Consider the following 12,500-nt stretch of genomic DNA (forward strand, 5'->3'; position numbering starts at 1 on the left):
AAAACACAAATGAACAATAAAAACACTAAATACATAATGATTAAAAAACAGAAACATCAAACAGCGGTTCAACTCGCCCCAAACCAAGCTGCAGTTGACACTCGACACTAGCATGCAACAGGGACCACTTGCAATGAGGAGTGTGCATGCCGTTGTGTGCACCTGCAAACAATTACGCTCAGGTTAATTGAGAAGCCGATAGCACCTGGGACCAAATATTCGAAATATATATAGATATAGATTTATATACATACACACATTTCGCTTGGTCGTTGTAGGCATGGCAAGTGCAAGGGTGTGGTTTTTATTGTTGTACTATACACTTTGTTTTTGCATTATATTATTATTGTTCTGTTATCATATAATTATTGTTGTCATCATTTAAGCATGGTTAGTGTTATCATTCTTTCGTATTAAAATTAGTAGTAGAAGTAGTAAAGCCTAATCACTGTTATTGTTATCATTATCATAATCATTCTTTTTAATATTGTTGTTACAATTATTATTGTTACAATAATCATCCTTATTATCGTAATAATAATCATTATAATAATAATAAAAATTATTATTATTATTATTATTATTATTATTATTATTATATATTATATCATTATCATTATCATTATCATTATTTTGTATTATTATTATCATTATTGTTACTATTATTATCATTATTATTATTATTATTACTATTATTATTATTATTATTATTATCATTTTATTATTATTATTATTATTATCAATTATTCATTATTATTATTATTACTATTATTATCATTATCATTATTATTATCATTATCATTAGTATCATTATTATTATTACTATTATTATCATTATTGTTGTTGTTGTTATCGTTATTGTTGTTATTATTATTTTTGCTGTTATTATTATCAATATTATTATTATCATCATCATCATCATCATCATCATCATCATCATCATCATCATCATCATCATCATCATCATCATCATCATCATCATCAATATCATCAACATTATTATTATAATTATTATTATTATTATTTTTATTATTATTATTATTATTATTATTATTGTTATTATCCTTATTATCATTATCACTACCATTATTTTTATTATTATCAATATCATGATTACAATCATTGTTATTATTATTATCATTATCAATATCATTACTATTGTTACTATATTTTTTATCATCATCATCACCATTATTTACTTTGATAATTTTTATCATTATTATTAATATATTTTTTATTAATATCAATATCATTATCATTATTATAATTACCATTATTATTATTATGATGATGATGATGATGATTTTATTATTGTTATTATTTTTTCTCTTTCTTTTCTTTTTATTATTATTATTATATTATTATTATTATTATTTTATTATTATTCAATATATTTTATTATTATTATTATTATTATTATTATTATTATTATTATTATTATTAATTATCACTATCATTGTTCTTATTGTTAATATCATAATTTTATTATCATTATTGTTATCATCATCATCATCGTTATTATTCATATCGTTACTTCTTTTACTATATAGTTTCTTATAATTATTGCTATTATTTTTATTTTACTATTGCATTGTTATCATTATCATTATTACTATTACCCTATTGTTTTATTGCTGTTGTTGTTGTTTTGTTGTTGGTGGAATTATTGTCATTACTGTTATTACAATTATTATTATCATTATCATTATTATATTTTTATTATTGCTATCTATATTACCTTTATCATTATCATGACGAATATCATCTACATTATTATCAATATTACTAGTATTAATATATTATTGTTATCATTACTATTATTACTATCCGTATTATTATTATTATCATTATCATTATTGTTTGTTATTATTATTATCACCATTACTAATATTATAATCATAAATATTATTGTTATTCTATTTTCTTATTGTTATCATTACTATTACCACTATCATTATCATTATCACTATCATTTTCATTGTTATGATTATTAGTTTATTATCATAATTATTACTATTCGTGTCATCATGTCCTTCAGCCGCAGTTCCTTATATTCTACCTCTTCGTTAAAACAAGTCTACGATTTCGAAACTGTGGCCTCATCTTTCAGTAGACCCATTTTGTGTATAGTGGGGTTTTCACCCATTACATCAACACGGTAGAGCCCGTTTTGTTATTCAGTTTAGCACCAGAGTAGGAATATTTGTTGTACTAGTAGTTGTATAGTGGTAATGTTAGAAGAAAACATAACAGTCTTGTTCCATATGCACCAATTAGAACTGTAAAATCTATACATGTGTGAAGGGCAGCCATCCTTGCCGACATCACAGCAGTGCTCGAATAGATCCGGCAACATTCAGAGCCAACTCGCGGACCGGCTGTCGTCAGCAGACAGGGGAAGGCAGGGCAGAGACAAGTCTGTGAAAAGTCAAGAGGGTAAAGACGCAATACACGAGTAAGTAAATCAGCATAGGTATTTGGTCAGTGGTCTTCACGGAACTTTTTCGAACAGGCGAGATATCCGCTGCTAAAGGCTACAAGCACATGAGCCTAATGATATAACAGTAAGCCACAACTATTTTATCCGGGAAGTCATCCAAAATCAGCAAAAAGGATCAAGACTTTGGAGAGAATCTTAGGAATGCGAACTTGATTGCGATAAACCTAAAATAGCATAAAAAACAGACATTGACTAACACGATGTTGTAGGAAAAATTAATATCGTTAGCAGCTCAACTAAAAGCATAGCCGTGTAAGGGAAGCCTGCTAACAAATGATGTAGAAGGTTTTTCTGTACACCGACCATGCCCTAATGCACGAAAACATAACTGAGAACACGGTATAGGTCAAAATCCACAGAATATACGGTCGACCACCGTCCGCCGCGGAACGAAAGTGGTGTACCTGTTTGCAACATTACTACAATATGGGTCTTGCAGAGAATGGACTGTTTATAGAGGCTGTGGCTACAGCACAAACTCATCTTTTACTAGCAAATACTTAAAATCTTTATACTATCTTGTTTATTTAATGTGTAATTTTTAATTGTATCCATAAATTAATAATGATTACTCATTATACCACTTTACTATTATATTTTCCAATTAATGAAATTTAATCAGACATATTTTTCATTTATATTTCCATTTAATATCCACATTTCTTTCACTTTGAAAGTAAATATGTATCACACAACGAAACAATAAAATAAACAAATCAAAGAAAAAAAAAACGAAAATATCCAAGCAAAACCTGAAGTCCTGTCTGTATATTCTCAAATTTTACCACACAGGGATCACCTCGCACCTGGCCTCTCGTAAACAATGAACATAGGCTTATTTCTCTCTGTTCTCTCTTTCTCTCTCGTAGTTCAAAAGCCACCGACGAGGCATCCAGTGGGCCGTGAACCCTCTGCTGACTCCACGAGCAAACGACCCAAGAAACTGGCGACGAGAAGTTTTTATTCCACCGCTAAGCGTTTTATTTGAAGGAGAGAATACAGATTAGCTTAACCTAATAAAGTAAATAATTATTGGTTAATATATCAATCATGATATATACTATATTTGTTATAGTGTGCCTTATCAAAATAAATGTGTAGATGTACAACAATCTGTCAGTGATTTTTTTTCTAGTCTAACCGTGTTTACAGAAAACCTCATGTAAATTAGGTTAAACAGCCTTGATTTGCCTGTGTCAAACTAACCGATATTCCATTCTATTCGTCAAGCATATCACAGACTAAATAGATTTCATCTGTGTTTTAATAATTAGCATATCTACTCATACCATCGCAGTATAGCTTAGCCAGTACGTTTCTTGTACCTTCCCTTATTCTAACATATTTCTTGGTGCAATAATATATTCAAAAGTATTAATGTTTCTCCGACATCTACTACGTTCAACGCAGAGCTAGTCAGACCACAGCCACTGTCGGCAATGATGGATTTCGTCTCCCACACAAGTGAAACCATCTCCTCCTTTGACAATATCTAAGAACTTAGGTAATATTGCGTTTTGTTTCCAGTTTTGATAAGGAGCCATACACAGACGCTGAATTCACATTCTTCTTGTGTGGAAAGTAGGCAGAATAATAAGTAATTTTAAGGCTTCGCAGCTGAATGTCGATCGGCCAGGGAATGGCGCAGGTGACGTCATTAACTCCTCCCGCACCCGTTTTCTTTCACGACGGCTGGTGGTTAGACCCTGTGTTCAATGTATCTTGGTAATATTTTAAGGGCCAAAGGTAGAATTGAACTGTCATGCATTAACACACCACCACACACCCCACACACACACACACACCACACACACACACACACACACACACACACACATATATATATATATATATATTATATATATATATATATATATATATATATATGATATTATATATATTTTTTTTTTTTTTTTAACAAAAGTAGTTTGGAAAACAGGCAACCGATGCATTAGCTCGGTAGAATGGTTCTGATAAGTGTATAATGAGACCACACAAATTTTCTCTAGAACTGGAGTTTGAGAAGTGCTCATACGGATGATTGACAAATGTATAGATAAAATAAAAGACTATTATTAGTGACATCCATAATTTTGTACCAACAACTTCAATCATTAGTAATGTCAAAAGGGGAAAAGAGAGGTCACGATCATGTCAGCTGGAGGAACACCCCACTTGCCCCAGTAGCCATGGCAATATAGGCACCACAAAAATTGTTCTACAAGAGGAAACCAGCCCAGTCCCACCAGCCCTAGCAGTCAGCTGCTGCTGCTTGAGATTTGCGAAGTTCTGGGCTTCGCCCGGGCCTTTCACTTAGGGCCCCGGGCCCTGTGTCAGTTTTTTATGGCTGTCTCTTTGTTTGTCTAAACACTCGGTGCTTACCGTGGCGGTGGGATTGCCAGCAGGCGCACTGTAGCCTGGTGTCACATCTCGCATAATCTTTTTTACCAGCACGACGGCTGTGTTCTGCGGGCTTTGTCTTAGGAATTACGTGTGCACGAAATTTCTATAATTAATGTACAAGTGTGGCGTTCGGCTCGCCGCAATGCATGCAACACCTTTCTTCACGTTCTATGGTTTGTATGATCTGCCATACACAGTGGTAACCTGGGCGCATTCTGTGCAGAATGACTTCGGTACCTCTGTTGTTTATTTCAGAGAGTGCCAGTGGTTCTAGCCTGTGGCATCTGAGTACCAGCTGGCCGAGGGGGAAGTCTCGTTTCCTTCTGTGAAGCTTCAGGAGGAAGGAGTTGGCCGTCACCGTACACTTCCTCTTAAGTAATTTCGGCTCTGATGAATTATCCTGGGATTAGGGGGCAAATACCCTGCCGATTTCGGCTAATCTGTCAGCAAGCTCATTGCCTCTGATCCCTATGTGTTGGGAACCCAGTTTATGATAATTCTTCTACCCTGTGGGAAGAATCCTCTTTTGCCAGTTTTGAGGATGGTAGTCAGAAGGGAGATGTTGTCAGTGGGTGAGCGCTGCTGAAGACAGTCGACGGCTCCTTTGGAGTCGGTGTATGCCACGTGTCCTTCCCTCACGGACGCGTGGCTCAGTGCTCCCATGATAGCAATGCCTCTGCCTGTAGCGAGGAGGCGTTGTCTGTTACCCTCATGGATATTGTGGCATCCCTTGCTGCGAAGCCGGCGCCTGCAGTGTAGGTCAAGGGATCGACCGATCCATCCGTGTAATATGTTCTGCTCCCCGGGGGGGTGGGTGGTTGCAATGACCCTCTGGGTTTCTGCCTTTAGGCTAGGCATACAATATTCATTTTTTTTGCTTGCCAGTCTCATGAAACCCAGAACTCTATCGAAGTTTGTGCCCACGGCGGAGCTTCGACAAAATCAGGGTGGTGGGAGTCCATGCCCTTGGCCAGTAGCGGTTTCTTTAGCTTTATGGGGTATTAGCACCCTGGCTGTGTGAGACAGCCAGGAGTTGTTTGCAAACAGCTCATTATCTTTTCTAAGGCGTCTGACTATTTTTTGTCTTAGGCTTGTGTTCCTGGGACCTGGATGACCTTTGATAAGAATTGTGCTGCCGTTAGATCAATTCGTGGGCCAAGGGGAGAAGGTTTGTCTCCACTAGGAGGTTGAGGACCTTCGCCCACCTTGGGGCACCCAGAATGACCCTGGCGGCTTCGTTTTGGACTGTCTCTAGTCGGTCTTTGTATTTTCTCTTAATGCCAATCAGACGGGGGGGGGGGGGGATAGTCTACAATGGGCCCCGACAGCATGTACGAAAATGATCTTAGTACTCTATGTCTGGCCCCTATGCGTCTTCCACTCATTGCTCTCATGACAGACAGTCTTGCCTTTGTTCGGTCAAGCAGGTGCTGGACCTCCTGGCGGGAAGGGGAGGGTCCGGTCTATCCTTACCCTAAGGTAGAGGTAAATCCTGAAAACCCCCTCCAAGTCCATTCCCTGGATTTTTTGACTTGTGCCTTGAATTTTCTGTCTCAGAGCCATGGCTTTGGATTTGGGTGCAGAGATTTTTTAGTCCTGTCCTGCAACACTCCTCGGGTACCAAATCCGACACCCCTGGGCTTTGTTTAGGCAGTGTGGTCCAGTGGAGATATAGCGAGATCGTCGCATAGGAGATGATCTTGCACCCCCCTGGTAGCATCAGCCCAACCCACGCTCCAACAAGCAAATGAGACAAGAATATCCATTTGTGACAGGACTAAAACACCTCAGATACGCCAATTTCCAGAAACCCTGCCTTGCTGAAGAGATCTATAGGAATAGGAAGGACGACTAGCGTTCACTGCCGACTGGAGGTATCAGAGGCTGCTCCAAATCCGATGTTGAGTGTTATCATGCGCCAAATACTTAATTATGTAAAAGAAACTAAAACTCTCTAAGGCAGAAAAATAAAGGCCCACATTATTTTTAATATGATTGCTATCTTTGTTATTATAGAGATTTTATTTTTGTCACCATTATTGCTATTATTTTTTAGCAGTTTGGCGACTCGTTATAGTAATGGAGATAACGATAATAATAACAGAAATAGAAATGATAATCATAATGATATAAAGATGATGGTAATGGTAATAATAAAGTAATGATAATAGTAATGATAATATGACGATTTTATTATAATAAAAAAATAGTAACAATAATATATATATTATATAATGATAATAATGATATGAAATAATGATAATGATAATAATAATAATAAAATAACTTTATTGATAATAGCAAAATACTATAATGATATTGATAAATGATAATTATTATTGTATATGATATTGCAATAATTTTAATGGTGATATTTAAAAAGAAAAACAAATAAAAATAAAACATAATATGATGATGTTTAATGGGAAATAATGTAATAATAATAATGAAATAAAAATAAAATAATAATAATAATATAGTAATAATAAATAATAATAATAGTAATAACAACAATAATGAAAATAATAAAAAGATAATAATTGTTATTATGGTAAAATGGGACAACAAAAATGATAGTAATAATAGCAATATAGTAATAATGAAATGATGATAATTGTTATCATTGTTTTTTATATTACTTTTTTATTATTATTATTATTATTATTATTATTATTACCATTATTATTATTATTATTATTACCATTATCAAAGTTTTTTTTTTCAGTATATTCTATAATCTTCATCATCACTATCATCATTAGCAGTAATTATTACATCATCTTAACTTTTTATTATCTTTATCTTAACTCTTTGCTCAAGATATTGCTTGCATGATAACAAGCAATAATTTTCCCCAGAACACTGAAAATAGGAAGCACAGAAAAGGACGGAAAAGAAAAAGTCAATTAGAATTAACATAAGGAGAGAGAAAAAAGATTTATAAGGAAAAAACGGATAGAGAAAAAGAGTAAACAAGGAAGAGTGAAATGACAAGAACGATACTTGCAACAACTTGTAGCACAAAAAACGAGGAACCGAAGAGTGATAAAAATCAGGAAAAGAGAGAGGAGAAATAAGAAATAATAATAATAAAAAAAACTTTTCCAAAGTTAGACAAAGAGTTCCGGCGATTTTGATGGCGCCTTTTCATTCAAGAGTCATCAAACGGCCATCAACTTCCGCATGGATGATGGGGAGGTCGGGGTGGGGTGGGGGTGTTGGGGAGAGGAGTAGGGGTAAGGTGGGGTAAGAGGGGATTGGGGGAAGGGGTGGGGGCTAGGGTAAGGGGGTGATTTTTTGGGGAGAGGGGTGGGGTCAAGGCGTGAACGGGGGGGGTGTTTGGGGTTAGGATTGTAGAGGGGCAGGTGGGGGGTGACTAGGGGGAGGGGGGTGGGGTGGAAAGAATGAGGGACCAAAAAAAGGAGATGGCATGACGATAATGATAAAGATGATGACCCGGGTTTTACGTCGCGAACTCCCCTGCAAGGACTAGGACGGTGCCTTCTATCAAGAAGGGGGATGGCCTTCCTTTTAACCACAGACCGCAGGGCAGGATTGGAACGCGCGAGCGGGGTGACCCTAAATGGCCCGCAGCAACGCGCGTTCCCGCTTGACCTCGACAATAACGATAATAATGACAATGATAATGACAATGATAATAGTAAAAACGATTGAGATGATATTAATTACGTTATTGATAATGATAAAAAGATCAAGGGTAGACAATGATGTAATAATGATTACAGTTATGGTAATAATAATGATGATAATAGTTACGATAATGACAGTAATAACGACAATGATAATATCACAGTGATAAAAATAATGATAATGATGACACTAAAATAACAATGATGATAATACTAATGGATAATAGTAGTAATAGAATAATAAGGATTATGAAGATATCTCTGTCTAAATAACCCTGATCAAGTAATTGTGCAAAGAACGAAAGAAAAAAATAATAATACATAGATAAACTAAAAAATTTAACAAAATTATTTTTCTCAAGATTAAAGATATATGCTATTAAATGCCCTTCCACTGGGCCAGGCTTCTTATGATAACATGGTTTATCATATATTTACTCAAATTAATCTTTCTTTGTCTAAAATAATAACAGAACAAGGGAAAAATTTTCCACATTACAAATTAGTGTGTATGCACCAAAAACACACACAAAACACACACACACACACCACACACACACACACACACACACACACACCACACACACACCCCACAACACACACCAAACACACACAAAGCACGCACAAAGAACACAAATATATCATACCCACTTAATTTGCGACTTCGCAGTTTTGCGAGGTCCACAGGGGAAACCATAATTTTTAAAATATTTCATGGCTGCAAACTACTCTATATGTGAATTTGCTTTGGAAAATTGCACAAATGGGTTCTTTGAAATGCTTTCATGCTTTTTCAGAACATTTTCCACGGGAGTCAAAGAGGCCTTCTCTTTGTTTAAAAGCAACCAAATCACCTTTACAATCGTGGATGAGGGAACATACAAGAGGGAGGTGTGGAGAAACTGACTATGACAAAGGCCTTTTCGCTTATGCTTCTCCAGGATATGTATATGATACACACACGCACGCACCACAGCACACACCACACACCACACACACAACACACACACACACACAACAAAACACACCACACACACACACACACACCACACACAACCCACACACCCCACCACACACACACACAACACACACACACCAAAAACACACCCACACCACACACACAAACACACCCACACACACCACAAACCCCACACACACACACACACACACAATATAATGAGTATAATAGTTGATCATACATACATTATCTTTTTCTTTAGGGTAGGTTATGTCTGAGCCGGGTCACAGCTTATTTAATTTTATTTTATGTTGTATGTTTTGGAGTGAGTATGGTGGGGTCCCCAGTTCCTTTCCAGGGAGAGTGCCTTTGGCCCTTTTTTTGGTAATCATTCTCGCATTTTCCGGGCTTGGGACCAGCACTGACTTGGGGGGCTTGGCCACCCGGGTGGGTGGGCAACAGGTAAAGTTCCTTCCCCAAGGGAACAACGCGGCGGTGGGTAATCGAACCCTCGAATTCAGATTGCCGTCGTACAGCTTTAGTCCGACGCTCTAACCATTTTTGGCACCGCGGCCTTACATAATAATACACCATACATATATACTATATATATATAATATAATATATTTATATTTTATATATATATTATAATATAATTTTTATGAATATATATTTTTTTTTTTTTTTTTTTTTTTTTTTTTTTTTTTTTTACGGTAGGTTATTTTGACCGCCCTGGTCACACACATACTTAATTGTGTTTTCAGTGATACTTTGGGGTGAGTACGTGGTAGGGTCCCAGTTCTTCACGGAGAGTGCCGGTTACAAGAAATTCTCTCTATTATCCGGGTGGGACCAGCAATGACTTGGCTGTCCTGCCTCCATGCTAAATAGCCAAAGGACTTCATCTATCAGTTCGATTACCAAAATTATGTAAATCAGCGGCGTGCTCACATACCGCGGCGATGCGTGTGTGTGGCTGCCCCAGCACTCGAAAGCGGCGATTAGTGTTCACGCACTATTTACATAATAATAATATATATTATATATAATATATACATATATTATATTTATATATATATATATTATATATATATAATGTATATTAAATATATTATAACGTACTTGTGGCACACGGGACGCACTGACATTAACGGCCTTTTTTCATAAGGTATATTTAGGATAAAAGTTTCCCGGGTATTTTTCAGATATTTTTTAAAGGAGTAATTGTTGGCGTTTCATGTGCCGTCCTTATGGTATATATATGCATATATTATAATATATATATATATTATATATTATATATAATATATATTATAATAATATATATTGTGGGTGTTGTGTGTGGTGTGTGTGTTGTGTGTGTGTGTGTGTATATATATATATTTATATATATATATATAGATATATATATATATATATATATATAAAATATTTATATATATGTGTGTGTGTGTGTGTGGTGTGTTGTGGTGTGTGTGTGTGTGTGTGTGTTGTGTGTGTCGTGCGTGCCGTTGGTGTGTGTGTGGTGTGTGTGTGTGTGTGTGGGGTGGTTGTGTGATATTTTATAAATTATATTATATTAATATATATATATATATATATATATATATATGTATATATGTATATATATACATATATATATACATACGTAAGTGTGTGTGTGTGTGTGTGTGTGTGTCTGTGTATACACATACACGCACACATACTGTACAGACAATATCTATCTATCTATATCTATGCTAGTGTGTGTATATTATAATACGAATAAAGATCGATGTGCTATAAAAAAAAGTATACATATAAACGAAACGCGAGAGAATCTTCCAGAACTACCCCAGCCTCTACAATTTTGACATTTATTGAGCATAAAGAACGAAACGAGAACCGCGAGGAAGACAAATCGTAATTTCGAGATAAATCTAATGTTTAATATCTTGCGTTGCGAGATAACTGCTTTTCCGAGGTGTAAATCACCCGCCTGCACCATTTCCACATAAAACAGTCAAATATTGTATTCCCAGGAACCCCGGAGAGCTGTAGTCACTTCATAATTAAGTAATTTACCTCCCGCGGAACGAGTCAACCTCTGCCCTACGACTCTCAACCTAGCCAGCGAGCCTTTCCTTGTGAGGAGTGAGAGGGAGAGATATATATGTACGTGAAGATGGATAAATTCATAAGTAAAGACGCAGAGACGAACTTATGCATGGAAGACATACATGGTTATATCTATTGTAGCAAAAAGACTTCTCTTGGCTATGTCGATGAAATGTAGCTGATTTAGACATCAAGGCATGCATGAGTATGCAACGTCAGTCAACACTGACATCCATAAAATCGATTTTATTCAATCCCGCAATATTATTCTAGTCAGCAGTGATCCTCTTTTACAACCTATGAATATGCATTATTAAAGAGGCAGACGCTATAAAAAGAGAACACTCAATTATACAGTTCAAATTGACGATTCTCAAAACACACACATATAAACACAACTCCGCGGAGGGATCCCCAACACAGCACCGGCAAAGACCTTGAGTAAACAACGATAAAAGCTTCTCCAAACAATTCAGGTTCCCGAAAAGGTGAACCGCATGCAGCGTGCCGTGTGTACGTCTGCGTCTGTACGTTTTGTTGCAGATCTATTTAAGATGCTTGGTCTGTGTATCTGTTGATATTTGCGTCTGTACGTGTCTATATGTGTTTTTGGGATAAAATGAAAGTGCATGCGTCTGTTGGCGTGTGTGTAAATCATGTGTGTGCATGTGCGTAATCTATGTTCTGTTTACGTAGTTAAAACCCTTTATATTGACTGGCGAAAGGGAAAATCGGATCAACGCAGTAATAGCGTTCGAACCCCAAACGGTGTTCCCCAGCGTTTTGCTGCGCTCAAACATTTTAACCTTCCTTCTCACGTTTTTTGATGTGTTGATGCATGAAATCCATTGACTGGGTCTTTGGTCTACGTTCGGTTGCAATGTCCACTGTA

The sequence above is a fragment of the Penaeus monodon genome, chromosome 1 (assembly GCF_015228065.2).
Source record: "Penaeus monodon isolate SGIC_2016 chromosome 1, NSTDA_Pmon_1, whole genome shotgun sequence".
NCBI lineage: Eukaryota > Metazoa > Arthropoda > Malacostraca > Decapoda > Penaeidae > Penaeus > Penaeus monodon.